The sequence below is a fragment of the Vicugna pacos genome, chromosome 15 (genome assembly GCF_048564905.1).
Source record: "Vicugna pacos chromosome 15, VicPac4, whole genome shotgun sequence".
NCBI lineage: Eukaryota > Metazoa > Chordata > Mammalia > Artiodactyla > Camelidae > Vicugna > Vicugna pacos.
In genome coordinates this window covers 16,761,772-16,774,007 of record NC_133001.1, presented here as the reverse complement: position 1 = coordinate 16,774,007, position 12,236 = coordinate 16,761,772, and the positions used below count along the sequence as shown (strand labels likewise).

Genomic DNA, 12,236 nt, shown 5'->3' with positions numbered 1-12,236 from the left:
CTCACAGCTCTGGTTAGTGTGTGCTCCCTCACAGCATGGTGGTCTCAGGGCAGTGATGCTTCTCACACAGCACCTCATGGTTCTAATGCAGGGACAAGCAAACCAGGTAGACTCTGCACCACCTTCTATGACCTACCCTGGAAAGTCATATAATGTCATTTCTGCCATAGCCTACTGGTCAAATGATCACTGAGGTTTGGACCAGATTCAAAGAGAAGGGCCACATAATTCACCTCTCTATGGGAGGAGGGTCAAGGAATTTGCAGAAAGGTTTTAAACTTGCCATTATCTATGCAGAAAACAGTCTCTAGTTTATGCACTAATTACTCCAGAGAAGCATTTCTCTCTTCTTTTACTTCCTTGTGCTTTCCCCCTCTTTCATGATCCCTTTAAAATGTTTACAAATTAAAGATTTCAGCCCTAAAGATTTCGCTTAGTAATTCTGTGTTCTGCAGGCAGATTAATTCTTGCGCCAGGCCCAAATATTTCTGGCTGTTCTGTTCTACTCTGCCTACTTCCTGTTTGGTTGACTTTTATTTCCTGTACTCTTTGTCAAGGGCTTTGACAAAACTGTAAACTTCCATTTTGGCCTTGGCGCTGAGTTCTATTTCTGAATCTGCCAGCGGTCTTGAGCAACAGTATGCATACAGTAACTGTAAGTGTAATACAGGAAGTGAAAATTAAAATACTATGTCTTAACTTAATTTAATAGAACAAATGTCCACTTTAAGGAAATACATATTTTAGTGGAGACCATTTTCCTGGAGCTCAGCCTTCAAAAAGTCAGTTCCTTCTCAATGATGGACTGCTCTGGGTCATTGGCTGGATCATTGAGGATCCAGTTCCAAAGATCTTATTTCCAGTTGATTACAAGCCTAGCTAGAATTCTTTATTTAAGGACAGTTCTATAGCTCTTAAATTGTTTTGGGCTGCAGACAATACCATCCTCAACTTAAATGGCTTAAGCCATAAGGAAATACTTATCATAACAAGGTATCTGAGGTGGGATGGTTCCAACTCAGCAGCTGACCATGTCAGGTTCCTCTAAAATTTTCTGCTCCAACATCTTAAGCATGTTGGCTTTATTTTTAACTCAAGATCTTAAAATGGCTTCTATAGTTCACTTGTCACTCACAGACACAGCACAGTCCAGTGAATTCCTGGGTGTCTCTTTTTACTAGAAATGAAAGAAAAAAAAAGATTCCAGAATGTTCCAGCAAATTCCCCCTCTTGTTACAGTGGTCAGAAATGTATCATTTGCCCATTCCTAAACCACTCTCTGGATCAAGAATGGGATTACCATGATTGACTTAAAGATGCACTTGGCATTTGTAGCAGAGCAAATTATCCAAATGAAATCAAGATTTTGTTATAAAGGGGGAAGGGAAGGGAGAAAGAATGGTAAGAGGTCTTTTCCTATTTGGATTTACTGTCATACAAAGGGAGAAATTCCCCTACCCTCACGTTCCTACATCATTGAATGCCCCCACAATTAATACAGCTGCTCAAAGCAGAAAACTGGCAGTTCTCCTTACCTATGTCTCCCAATTAGCTACTCCCCAAAGCCACGGCCTTACTTCAAGCATATCTTCCCTCCCCTCCATTGCTACAATTATTTTCCCTACTATTCACCTGTCTCTAGTCTTTCCCTTCCTCCAATCCATCTTTCACACTGTTGAGACGGAGAGCTTTCTCTCATGGATTATCAGGGTTTTCTCACTGGAGCTTAAGTGCTAAAAATGGAGTGAGATGCCACTTTCACTGTCTACTTTTCAACATGAGCTGGTAAAATACGTTTTGCAGCAGCAGAAGTACAAAAGAGTTCTAGTGCAAGGGGTTCAAGAGACAGGTGGGAAAGCAACAGAGGAGACGGGATAGTATTTGTTGCTATCATCAGCCTAATGATGATTTGGAGTCATGGTAGGGGAAGGGGTTAGTGTCAAAAGATAAAGATACTGTATTCATGACAGATTCAGTGAGACTTCAGACACAGTCTTTCTGTGGCCTAGGTGACAAAGCATGATGCAGGTTGCACAGAAGGGAAGGTATTCTAAGCTCAGCAAAGCAGGAGAGAAGATTTCATGATCTATTATAGTCTGTCCCTCCTATTTCAGCAGTGTGACCAACATCATATCAAAAATCTAAGGCAAAAAATGTACTCAAAATATACCCAGTAATATGAAAGTATAATTTTATGATTTATAATATTGATCTATTACTTTTAATAAGTACTAAATAAAAATAAATGTGTATCTGTTTACTCTGAAAATGAATTTCCATTTGGAATATCCAAAATTAGGTTTAACACATTTTGAACCTCATTAGAGATAGTTTGCTGTATTACAAAATATTTAGAATAGATTATTATTAGATGACTCTAAGTATGATTAGATGTCTATAATCTCAGTTGTTAGCAAACAAAATGCAAACCTTTCTAAATTAATGCAATAATTTAGAAAGCCCAAACTTCTGCTCATAATTTCCTATTTTTCCAACTTTTCCACCCCATAGTCACAGAAAATCTGCTTTTTAACCTCAATAAGACCTACAAACCTTGGAACTATTCCCAGTTTGCTAGAACATCCATTCTCTAGCCAACTTCCTTCCTTTAAGAGCTTAGTATAAAAACTCTGTAGCAACACAAGAAAATGTGAATAGTATAAATATCAAGTGCAAAAAAAGCAGGCTGTCAAATTTTATGTATGCATAGTATTCATGATTGATTGTACCTATATTAAAAATGTAATAAAAGTTACCTGAAGATATACTCCAAACCATTACTCTTGGACACTTTTTTCACAGGGTTGGGGGTGAAGTCATTTTAACTGATTCTCATTTTCTCTGCTTTAATTTTTACCATGATAAAGTAACAGCAGAAGAAATAAATCAAAGTCTGCATATGACAAAGCTCTGGAAGGAAACATGTACACACACTCACACATGCACATATGTGACATTTACATTAGTGAGGTAGAATTATAGGCCATTTTTCTTCTTCTCTCCAAACTTTCTTTAATGTTTTACATGTATATTTTTGATGCAACTTTTAAATAAAAATTTTAGCAAAAATTTAAGGACTTTGAATATTATTAAAGAACTTGTTAACTAGTTGGCTCAGTTTGCTTCTAATCCATGATTTCAGTATTTGTCTTAATATAATCACTATTTTGCCTCTGCAGGCATGGTTACCTCTTTGAGGAGGAGAGAGATGAGCCTTGTGTATGTGTCTCTCTCTCTTTTTCTAATAGTACATACTGCCCAGAGGTGATATATTATACTCATATCAACACTAGAGTGATGCAATGTGTAAAAATTTACACTTCACTAGATACTTACTGACCATCTCAATACTCAGGGCACTGTACTGACCACTGTAGGGAATAAATGATGAATATGATAGTCAATGCCTTGAATAAAAAGAGTTAAAAGAACTGATTTTTAATTTTCCTAGAGTTGAACTGAAGACTTTTGGGAAAAAAGTGTGAGAGTCTTTTTTTTTTTTAATTGAGGTATAGTTGATGTTGTATTGTATGATGACAGTCTTTAAAAGGTGCAGAGCCTGTGAATGCTAAGCGCTCCACATGTTAGCATTTTCATTAGTAACATTATGGCTGCTACTTAGCTAACAAATGTTTTTGTATTGCTTTGTATCTGAGATCATATTTGGAAATGCAGCGTGGCACAGGAGAAAAAGATCCAAACTAAGGGTTTGGAGGTCTAGTTTCAAGTTACAACTCAGCAACCAACTAGCTGTTAAGACGGGAGCAAAGGACTTAAATTTTCCGTGCCTGTTTTCTCGTGTGTAAAATGAAGGCATGGATGAAATGTTCTATTGGGTTTCTTCCAACCTTAAAATTTAACTATCCTCTTGTTGAGATAGATCAGAAACATCATATGACTTCAAGGTGAAGATGACTTTATTACAAGTTCTGAAAAATGCTAATTCTAAATCTTTGCAAGTAATTATTGGATCACATGTTTGTGAAACACCAGCCATTACTTCTCTTACAGAAACCACGTTGGTGCACTGCGTCATACTTCCAAGCAGTGCTCTACACGTAAAGCTAGCATGTATAGTGCTATAGGGCCCACACAATATACACATAAACATTAAAAAGAGGTGCTTTAAAAATGAATGTTTAATGACTGCTTTTTTAAGTTTTCACATACTAAGATTTCATTTCTCTGAGTGTTCCCAAACCTCATGTTTCAGTTCCTTAAATGAAAATAGGTGAGTGGGGCAGGTTTCCTCAGAGCTATTGGTTCTTACTTGAGGGACTATCCCTTTCCCCTAAAGTTTGCTTTAAAAATAGTGGTCCATGGACTAGTGCTGGACAGGAGGGAGAACAAGCAACACTGATGATGGCAGGGTCTGGGCTTGCCGCCACGCTCCAAACTACTTACAAATTTTTGATATTAGTCTATCCATTTCTACTTTCCTGACAGCAATTCCTGCTGTATCAGCAGTTTTCCAGATTAGAAATCTGGAACTTTTGACTCCCAGTTCTCCTTAGTTTCTTATATGCAGTTGGTCACCGAGGCCTATCACTTCTCTTTGTAATATCTCGTGTTTTCCTTCCTCTTCATTTTTACATCATTTCCACACTCAATATCCTGGTCAGTTTCAGCTATATTATTTGTTCCACTGCAACAACCTCTTAATGGAAGCCTTGTATGCTACCAATCTGATTTTCCCAAAACACTGCCTCTATCATAGCACTCTCTAGTTGGAGAACTTGCAATATTTCTCTGTTGCCTATGAGATAAAACTAAACTACTCTTCCTGGCATTCTAACCCCTCCATTACCAGATTCTAACCATATTTCTGTTTGCGTATCAATACTCATATTCGTTATTGTAATGCTAGCTGCTATCACGAAAAGATCCAAATGCAGTGGATCAGAAAAGAGAGAAATACTTTCCTGAATTCAATGCGTGAGTTCCAGGTTGCTCCATGCAATCACACAGGTTCCTTTCACCTCAATTGTAACCTCTAGGCTAGGACATCATCACCAACATTAGATGGATGACAGGAAAGCAAAAAGGAAGCAGGCTCACCATCTGAAAGGCTCTGCCTAAGAAAGGTGGACATATATCTCTACTCAAGGGAAGCTGGGAGACAGAGTGTAGCTGAATAACCATTTCTAAGCTATATGAATACAGAAAAGGAAGAGAGGTCAGCTAGCACTGTCTGCCGCACACCCTCTGCTTCAATTGTCCTGGTCTCTACAATATGCATGCAGTCTTAACCTTTCTCTCCTTCCCTTCTCTCCACTTGACCAGATGACATCCACCCCCACTTAAGTATTACCTCCTTCTGTGAGTACTGCAGCCATTTTTAAAGAATGCTTCAGTATGCTGAAGAAAATGGAAATGGTTCCAGGACTCTTCAAACCTGATTTGTAGATCCTAATCCTCATTATTTATGAGGTGTTCTCCCCCTTACTTTTGTCTTTTACAGACTCTTAAACTCATGGGAGTGTATTTCAGAGGTCTCAAACAATACGCACATGGTGGGGAGGGTATAGCTCAGGAGCAGAGCGCATGTCTAGCATGCACAAGGTCCCGGGTTCAATCTTCCATTAAAAATAAATAAATAAACCTATTTACCTCCCCCCAAAAACAAACTGTACAAAAAAATTTAAAAAACAAAACAAAACCAAAGAAACAATACCCACATATGAAGTAAAACAGGACAGTAGCAGTGGGGCGTGGCCGACAGCTCTGTTAACGGATAAAACCCACTCCTAACAGTGGACTCTGGCTGTTAGAACAACCTGTCCTGACCAGCAGTGCTCTAATTGGGACTAGCAAGTAGTCTCCATACAGCTTATTTTCTTTTAAAATAACCGTGTGGCCTAAATTGATGTAAAATGTCTGCATAAACTGTGTAACAGAGGGAAGGTAACACAGATAAAAGGGGTATCAAAGAGAAGCAATGTGGTAAGTTCATCTAGAGTTCTCTAAGGGAGAGACATTCAATCTGATGAACAGGATCATTCTGGCTATCAGAGAAGTGTAAAAATAACCACTTATACATGTTAAAGTATTGAGAAAGAAGAGTACGATAGTCTGCAATTTCAAATTCAAGAACAGGGCCCTTAGTTATGTATGGGACGGGGATATTTCAACAGACTTTTTTCACAGCCTCTGTCAAATATTATTCATGACTCAGTCTTGGGGTAGTCATTACAAAATATAGATTTCAGGGCCCTTCTCCTACCCACTGAATCAGAATTTCTGGGAGTAGGGCCAAAGAATCTGTATTCCCAACAAGCTCTCCAAGTGATACTTCTGACCACCAAAATTTAAGAACTATTGTTCCAAACCATCAGGGATGTTTTGGAAATCTGTGACCAAATTGTTGGTTATCAAAATGATGTGGGGACACCAGTGACATTTACTGCAAGGGCAGTCAGGGATACTAGATGCCTTGCAAAGGACAGTCCAGTATGGCCAAGAACTGTCCTCCATCCTCATGACTTTCCAATATTTCATATTCATGTGGATGAAAAGTCTAGTATAGTAATAATATAAGCCTAAAACACAACTCCATTTGACATAGAAACACAAAATACTTTGTGCATGGTTTTAACATATGCTAAATTTCTCAGCAATGCAACTATAGTCATTGCTCGGTATCCAAGAGGGGTTGGTTCTAGGATCCCCTTAAATACCAAAAATCCAAGGATGCTCAAGTTCCTTATATAAAATGGCATAGTACTTGCATATAACTTACAGCACATCCTCCTCATATACTTTAAATCATCTCTAGATTACTGATAATACCTAATACAATGTAAATGCTATGTAAGTAGTTGTAAATACAATGTAAGTGCTACACAAGTAGTTGTCAGTGCACAGCAAATTCAAGTTTTGCTTTTTGGAACTTTCTGGAATTTTTTTTTCCTCAAATATTTTCAACCTGTGGTTGTTTGAATCTGTGGATAAGGAGGGCCAACTGTACTGTGTAAGTCAAGAGAAGATTGTTTTATTAGAAAACTTTTTAAAAGTTGAAAACTCCCAACTGTGACAGCCTCCCAATACAACACATCAGTGTCAGGCTCCAGTTGTAGCCTGTGATTCTATACATAGACGCAAACATTTGAAAACGTCATTACGTCTTTTAATGTAGTCGTACCCAAGCATTTACATATCAAAGTCAGTATTATTTTTTTAACACATGGCTTTCTTTTCATTTCTCTTTCATATTGCTCTTATGGAATTTTTTTATTTGTTTGAAAACATACATGTAAGGTAGATGACATATATATGAATTTCACTTCAGGACAGTAAAGGAGATGTTACAAATATCTGTTATTAAACAGCAGACACTGAGCTGGTAAGGAAGAGTATCATTACTCTTGATACTAAAGAACATGCCTTAAACAATTTAAACCTTGTTGGAAGAATAAAAAAGATACCTGTCATCAAACTGAACAGATGTAGTTATAACAAAAGTTTTAGAATAAAATCAATCGTAGGCTCAGAAGTGCTATCGAAGTGCAAAGTGTACATACCACACACTAAAGACCAGACATGGTGGGGTGTTCAATAACCCAGAAAAGCCTGAGAAATAGAGATGCTGATCTCTAGACAGGATAATTCACTCAACAAATATTGAACATCTGCTATGTGCCAGCCACCTGGAATAAGAGGTCCTGCTTTCAAGGATTTTTTAGTTTAGTCCAGAGCCAGGCACATGACCAGGTAACTAGTTCAGTGTGGTAAACAGGCTGATAGATAGGGAAATATGCTGGGGACATGCTGGAATCATTTATTTTCATTCCTAATAAAAAGAGATAATAGATGTCCCCCACCCCCAGCTGAACATTACCTCACACTTCACTTAAGAAAAAACAGCAATCTGACTAACTACCTCATTTCCATACCATCAGGTCTACCAGGTTCTCTGCATCTGCTCTGCCTTCCTTCTTGTTACCACAGAGGAAGTGTCCCCATTCCAATCTACGGCCAACCTTATAACTCGTGCTCCAGATTTCACCCTTTCTCTATCATCACCAATTTCTCCTTCACCAGTGAGTCAGTCTCATCTTTTACAAACATGACTTAGTTTCACCCTCTATAAACAAAACAAAACATCACTGCCAGAAACTGCTAGTGCTTACTCATATCCATTTCTTCTCTTCTTCCAGGGCACACAACTAAATGACATTTCTCAAATTATATTTCTTAGCCCCCTTGTGGAGGTCATATGGAAAGCAGGCCATGACCAGAGTAATGTATTACACTTTCGGGTCTGGCCCATAAAAATCTCCCATTCGTAAGCCTCTGCCCTGTTCCCTTTTCCAAGGTGACTTTGAAGGACACATGTTGGTACTACAAGATAGAAGACATGTAGGTCCCTGGATTACTCCTGGAAGAAAGCTGTTCAACTCACACTGGACTGTGACTCAAGTGATAAACTTCAATTGTGTTCACCTGTTGAGACCGAGGTTGCTGTGATAGCCCTTGGCCTAATGCAACTCCACATTCCCCTCCAACTATTGCAGCATGTGTTTCCTTTAATACTCTTCAAAGAGTTGTCCATACTCATCGTTTTCAGCTTTCTCTTCTCCATCTCCTCCAATTCAAAAGATGAGAATAAAGAAATGACTTGGGATTTGGCAAGCCACTAACATGGCTCTAACCAAGGTCATTAATGACCTTCACCTTGCCAAATTCAAGGTCATTTCTTTAGTTTCATCTTTTTCAATCTCTCAGCATCATTTAACACAGCTGACCACTTCTATTCTTTTTGAAACACTTGCTAGGACACTACAGTCTCTTGATTTCCCTCCTATTTCACTGGCAGCTCCTTCTTTTCTACCAGCTCTTTGGGGCCCTTTAGAATATTTTTTTCCTTATCTGAACTTTTTGTGGAAATGTAATGCTTCTGACTCCCAAATCTTTATTTCAAGTCTTTGACCTCCCCCTTTAATGTTCAATTACCTACTGGATGACTAATAGACCTCTGTAACTTAGTATGTCTATACACAACTAGTGATTTTCCTTTTCAAACCTTTCTTCACCAGCCTTCCTTTTTTCCTGGTTGCTTAGGTCAAAAATGTGAGAGTTATTCCTGTTTTTTTTTTTCCCTCTCCCTTCCACTTACACCCAATCCATCAGCAAGTCTTTCTGATTCTGTCACCCAAATCTTACTGAATATGACCTCTTTTCACCATCTCCTCCGCTAAAAGACTAGTTCAAACCAAGTTCACTTCTCTGTGAGACTACTGCAACAGCCTCTCAACTGCTCTGCCTTCACTCCTGCCCCTAGTTAATGCATGGTGTCCGTAACAGTTTAATACACTGGCCAGAGTTAACATTTTGAGCTGTAATCCTTTATCAATCACATGCTTAAAATTCTCCAACATGCAGCTGGAATAAAATCCATCCTCCTTCCCATGGCCTACAAAGTCCTCCATGATCTGGCCCCTGCTTACCTCTTTAATCGCATCCAGTTTCCTCCAGTCTTACTGGCCTTTCAGTCCCCCAAATAAGCTTTCTTGTCTCAAACGCTTGGTTCTTGGAATGTTCTTTCCCTGATTCTCCCTCTGGATGTCTCTTTCTTATCACTTAGGACTCCACTCAAATGTCACGTCTTAAGAGCATCTCCCTCCCTCAGTCACTTTCTATCCCAATACCTTATTTTCTTTGAGCAATAAAGAAATAAAATATTTTAATAATAGTATTTTGAATAATTTTATTTGCTAACACACTTGATGTCTTTCATGGGAGACATAGCTGCATGAAAGCAGAGATTTTGTCTTTATTTTTTTAATTGAGGAATAGTTCACTACCTTGTTTATCAGTGTTTGTGCCACAATCTAAAGAGCTCCTGGCACAAAGCAGGTATTTGTTGGACTAAATAAATAGTATCAACAACTGCAAGCCCTTGAGGAAAAATACTACGTGCTACTCATTATCATCCCTAACGACCAGCAGCCAATCATCCTTACTGTAACAAACATTCTTCCCCAGCGTAAGTACCGAAAAAAATAAAAACCATTACTCACATTTGTTGTTGTTTTTAGTCCATCCATTGTCTTGTCTTGTAATCTCCCTTTTTTTCTACTTAAGTTTATCCTGCAAAAGTAAAATATTTTCCATTTTCGGATGTGGACTGGATCTTTGGGAAAAGGGTTCAGCTAGCTTAAAAAAAAAACAGTGAAAATTTTAAAAAAGCCTTTAAAAAGGTGAGATTATATAAATCCATAGCTTATTCATGTGACAAATAGAAATAGCCCTGGAAATAAATACAAACGTGTCATCCTATTGGTAAGGAAATTTAAATGAGAGTCTCTGAAAAATAAAAGATAATAGTAATTTAAAATTCTGTAGTGTCACTAAATCTCCTAAAATCCAGATTGTGATTTCATAGACTGGAGTGGTTTTAAGACTAGTCTGGGGTTCTGCAACTGGGACAGATTGAGGTTGGTCCAGAACTCTTCAGTAAGCAAACATTATTATCTCCTATTAAGTTAAGAAGTATTTAAATCCACTTGATTATGGTGTATGATCTCTTAAATCAATCAGTTTCTGGAGGTGAAAGATAAGCAAATACATGCAAAATATTTTCCATTCCTTATTTGTCTCTCATCCTCCTAATGGATTCTTAAACATTGGTGCTCAGTTCATTCATATAGCTGTGACACTGGGGGTTGTAAGGATAAATCCACATCTAAGAAATCTAAATTTAAAAAATTGCCTGGTGCCAAAAAGAACAGAGACCATTACCCTCTCCCTTTTCTTTTAGTAATTCCTTTAGAAAAATAAAAACTATAAATGATTTCTCTTTGAGATGTCTGTACACCTTTTAAAAAGCTAAATAAACTTCTTGCCAGTTTTATAACCCCTTAAGTTCTTTTTTAGGGGCCTTGGAGCTATCTCTTTGAAATGTGAACATCAAGAATGGTTGCCCCACCTCCCTGTCTCCGTGGAGTTTAAGCATTGGCTTTTGGCTCCAAGATGTAACTTCCGATTATTTTTCCTTGGCGTAAAGACAACAGGTATGTAATTAATTTTACCTGCCTGGTCATATCAAGGAGTGAGACCTTTTTTGTGTCTGCAGTCTCTTCAGTGCATCACAGTACTCTTTAATGCTTATTCAACAATAAAACTGTTCCATTCTTTTCTACTTTTCCGTATCTTGTGGAGAGGATATTTTGGGGATGGCAGATTTTATTTTTAATTATTTCCCCTACCGAGTTCTCCACTTTTGGCACTTGTATACAGGCAGGCTAATTATTTCCCATTCCCCTCCATACTTACTTTAGGCAGTAAAGGACAGTAGGAAGGTCATGGAGGTTTAAAATCAAACAACCCTGAAATTTAAATTTAAATTGTGCTTTTCTTTTCACCAGTATTCTGAAGTATGGACAAGTTACTTAACTTCTTTGAACTCTGACTGCCTCATCTATAAAACGATAATTCATTATATATGAAGTAACTAATCTGACACCTGCGAGTGTCTTTACACATGAAGGAAACAAAGTTATACTGGACTCCTTTAACATATTAAACGTTCGTTCCAACCCTCCTTTTCTTGTGGGCATCTCTTAAATCCCAAGGCAGTGTCCACTTCATTAATCTCAAGCAGAGTAATGAGGCAACGAACTCGCACTGTCGACCTTACAAGTTTAAAAAGTTTTAGTAGGCAAAGTACGTTAACGGAGCCCTCGTAATTTAGATGCAAAGGGAGAAGAACAGACTGCGGGGGTCCCCATATGCAAATACATGAGTTACAAGCGCGTACAGGCGACAGCAGCTTCAGCACTTCCTCTCGAGGGCGCTCCGGTACGCCCGCGCTGCGCCGCCCGCCGGGGCGGAGGCGGAGATTTATTTGCATGTGCGAAATCGGGAAGAGGGGGAACCACCCATCGAAAACCCCGGCCGTCGTTCCCCCCAGGCCCGGACGGCCGGCCCCACTTCACCGCCTGGCCCGCCCTCAAGTGTTCGCGAGCTGCCGGCCCTCTCCACGTCACCGCACCCTCCCACAGCTCCTGAACTTTAAGCCACGCGCCCAAGAACATCCTGGAGGAGGGGGATTTCTCCCGAGCCGGCGGCTTTTGCCCGCTCGCAGCCGTTACCTCCGGGCTCCCAGCGTTCCCGAAGATTCCGCACTCCCGCTTCCCACACGGGGTCCCACGCCCGCAGCGGCTGTGGGGGAGGGGGCGGGAGCGGGGGCGGGGCTCTGGTACGAGCGGGGCGGAACGCGGGCCTCCGAGGGTCGA

General features: G+C 39.3%; 1 long non-coding RNA gene across 3 annotated transcripts in view; it reads right to left on the bottom strand.

Moving 5' to 3' along the window:
• LOC116279432 (uncharacterized) overlaps nucleotides 1-11,997 on the bottom strand; it is a 67,727-nt gene extending 55,730 nt beyond the window's left edge. Inside the window, exons 1-2 of one of the 3 annotated variants that reach the window (XR_012058972.1) lie at nucleotides 11,759-11,997; nucleotides 10,020-10,089 (exon numbers count right to left, since the gene is read on the bottom strand). This is a non-coding gene — a long non-coding RNA (uncharacterized lncRNA). The remainder of the gene's footprint in view (nucleotides 1-10,019; nucleotides 10,090-11,758) is intronic. The other 2 variants (XR_012058971.1, XR_012058973.1) reach the window with 2 other exon arrangements.
• Between the last annotated feature and the right edge of the window lie 239 nt (nucleotides 11,998-12,236).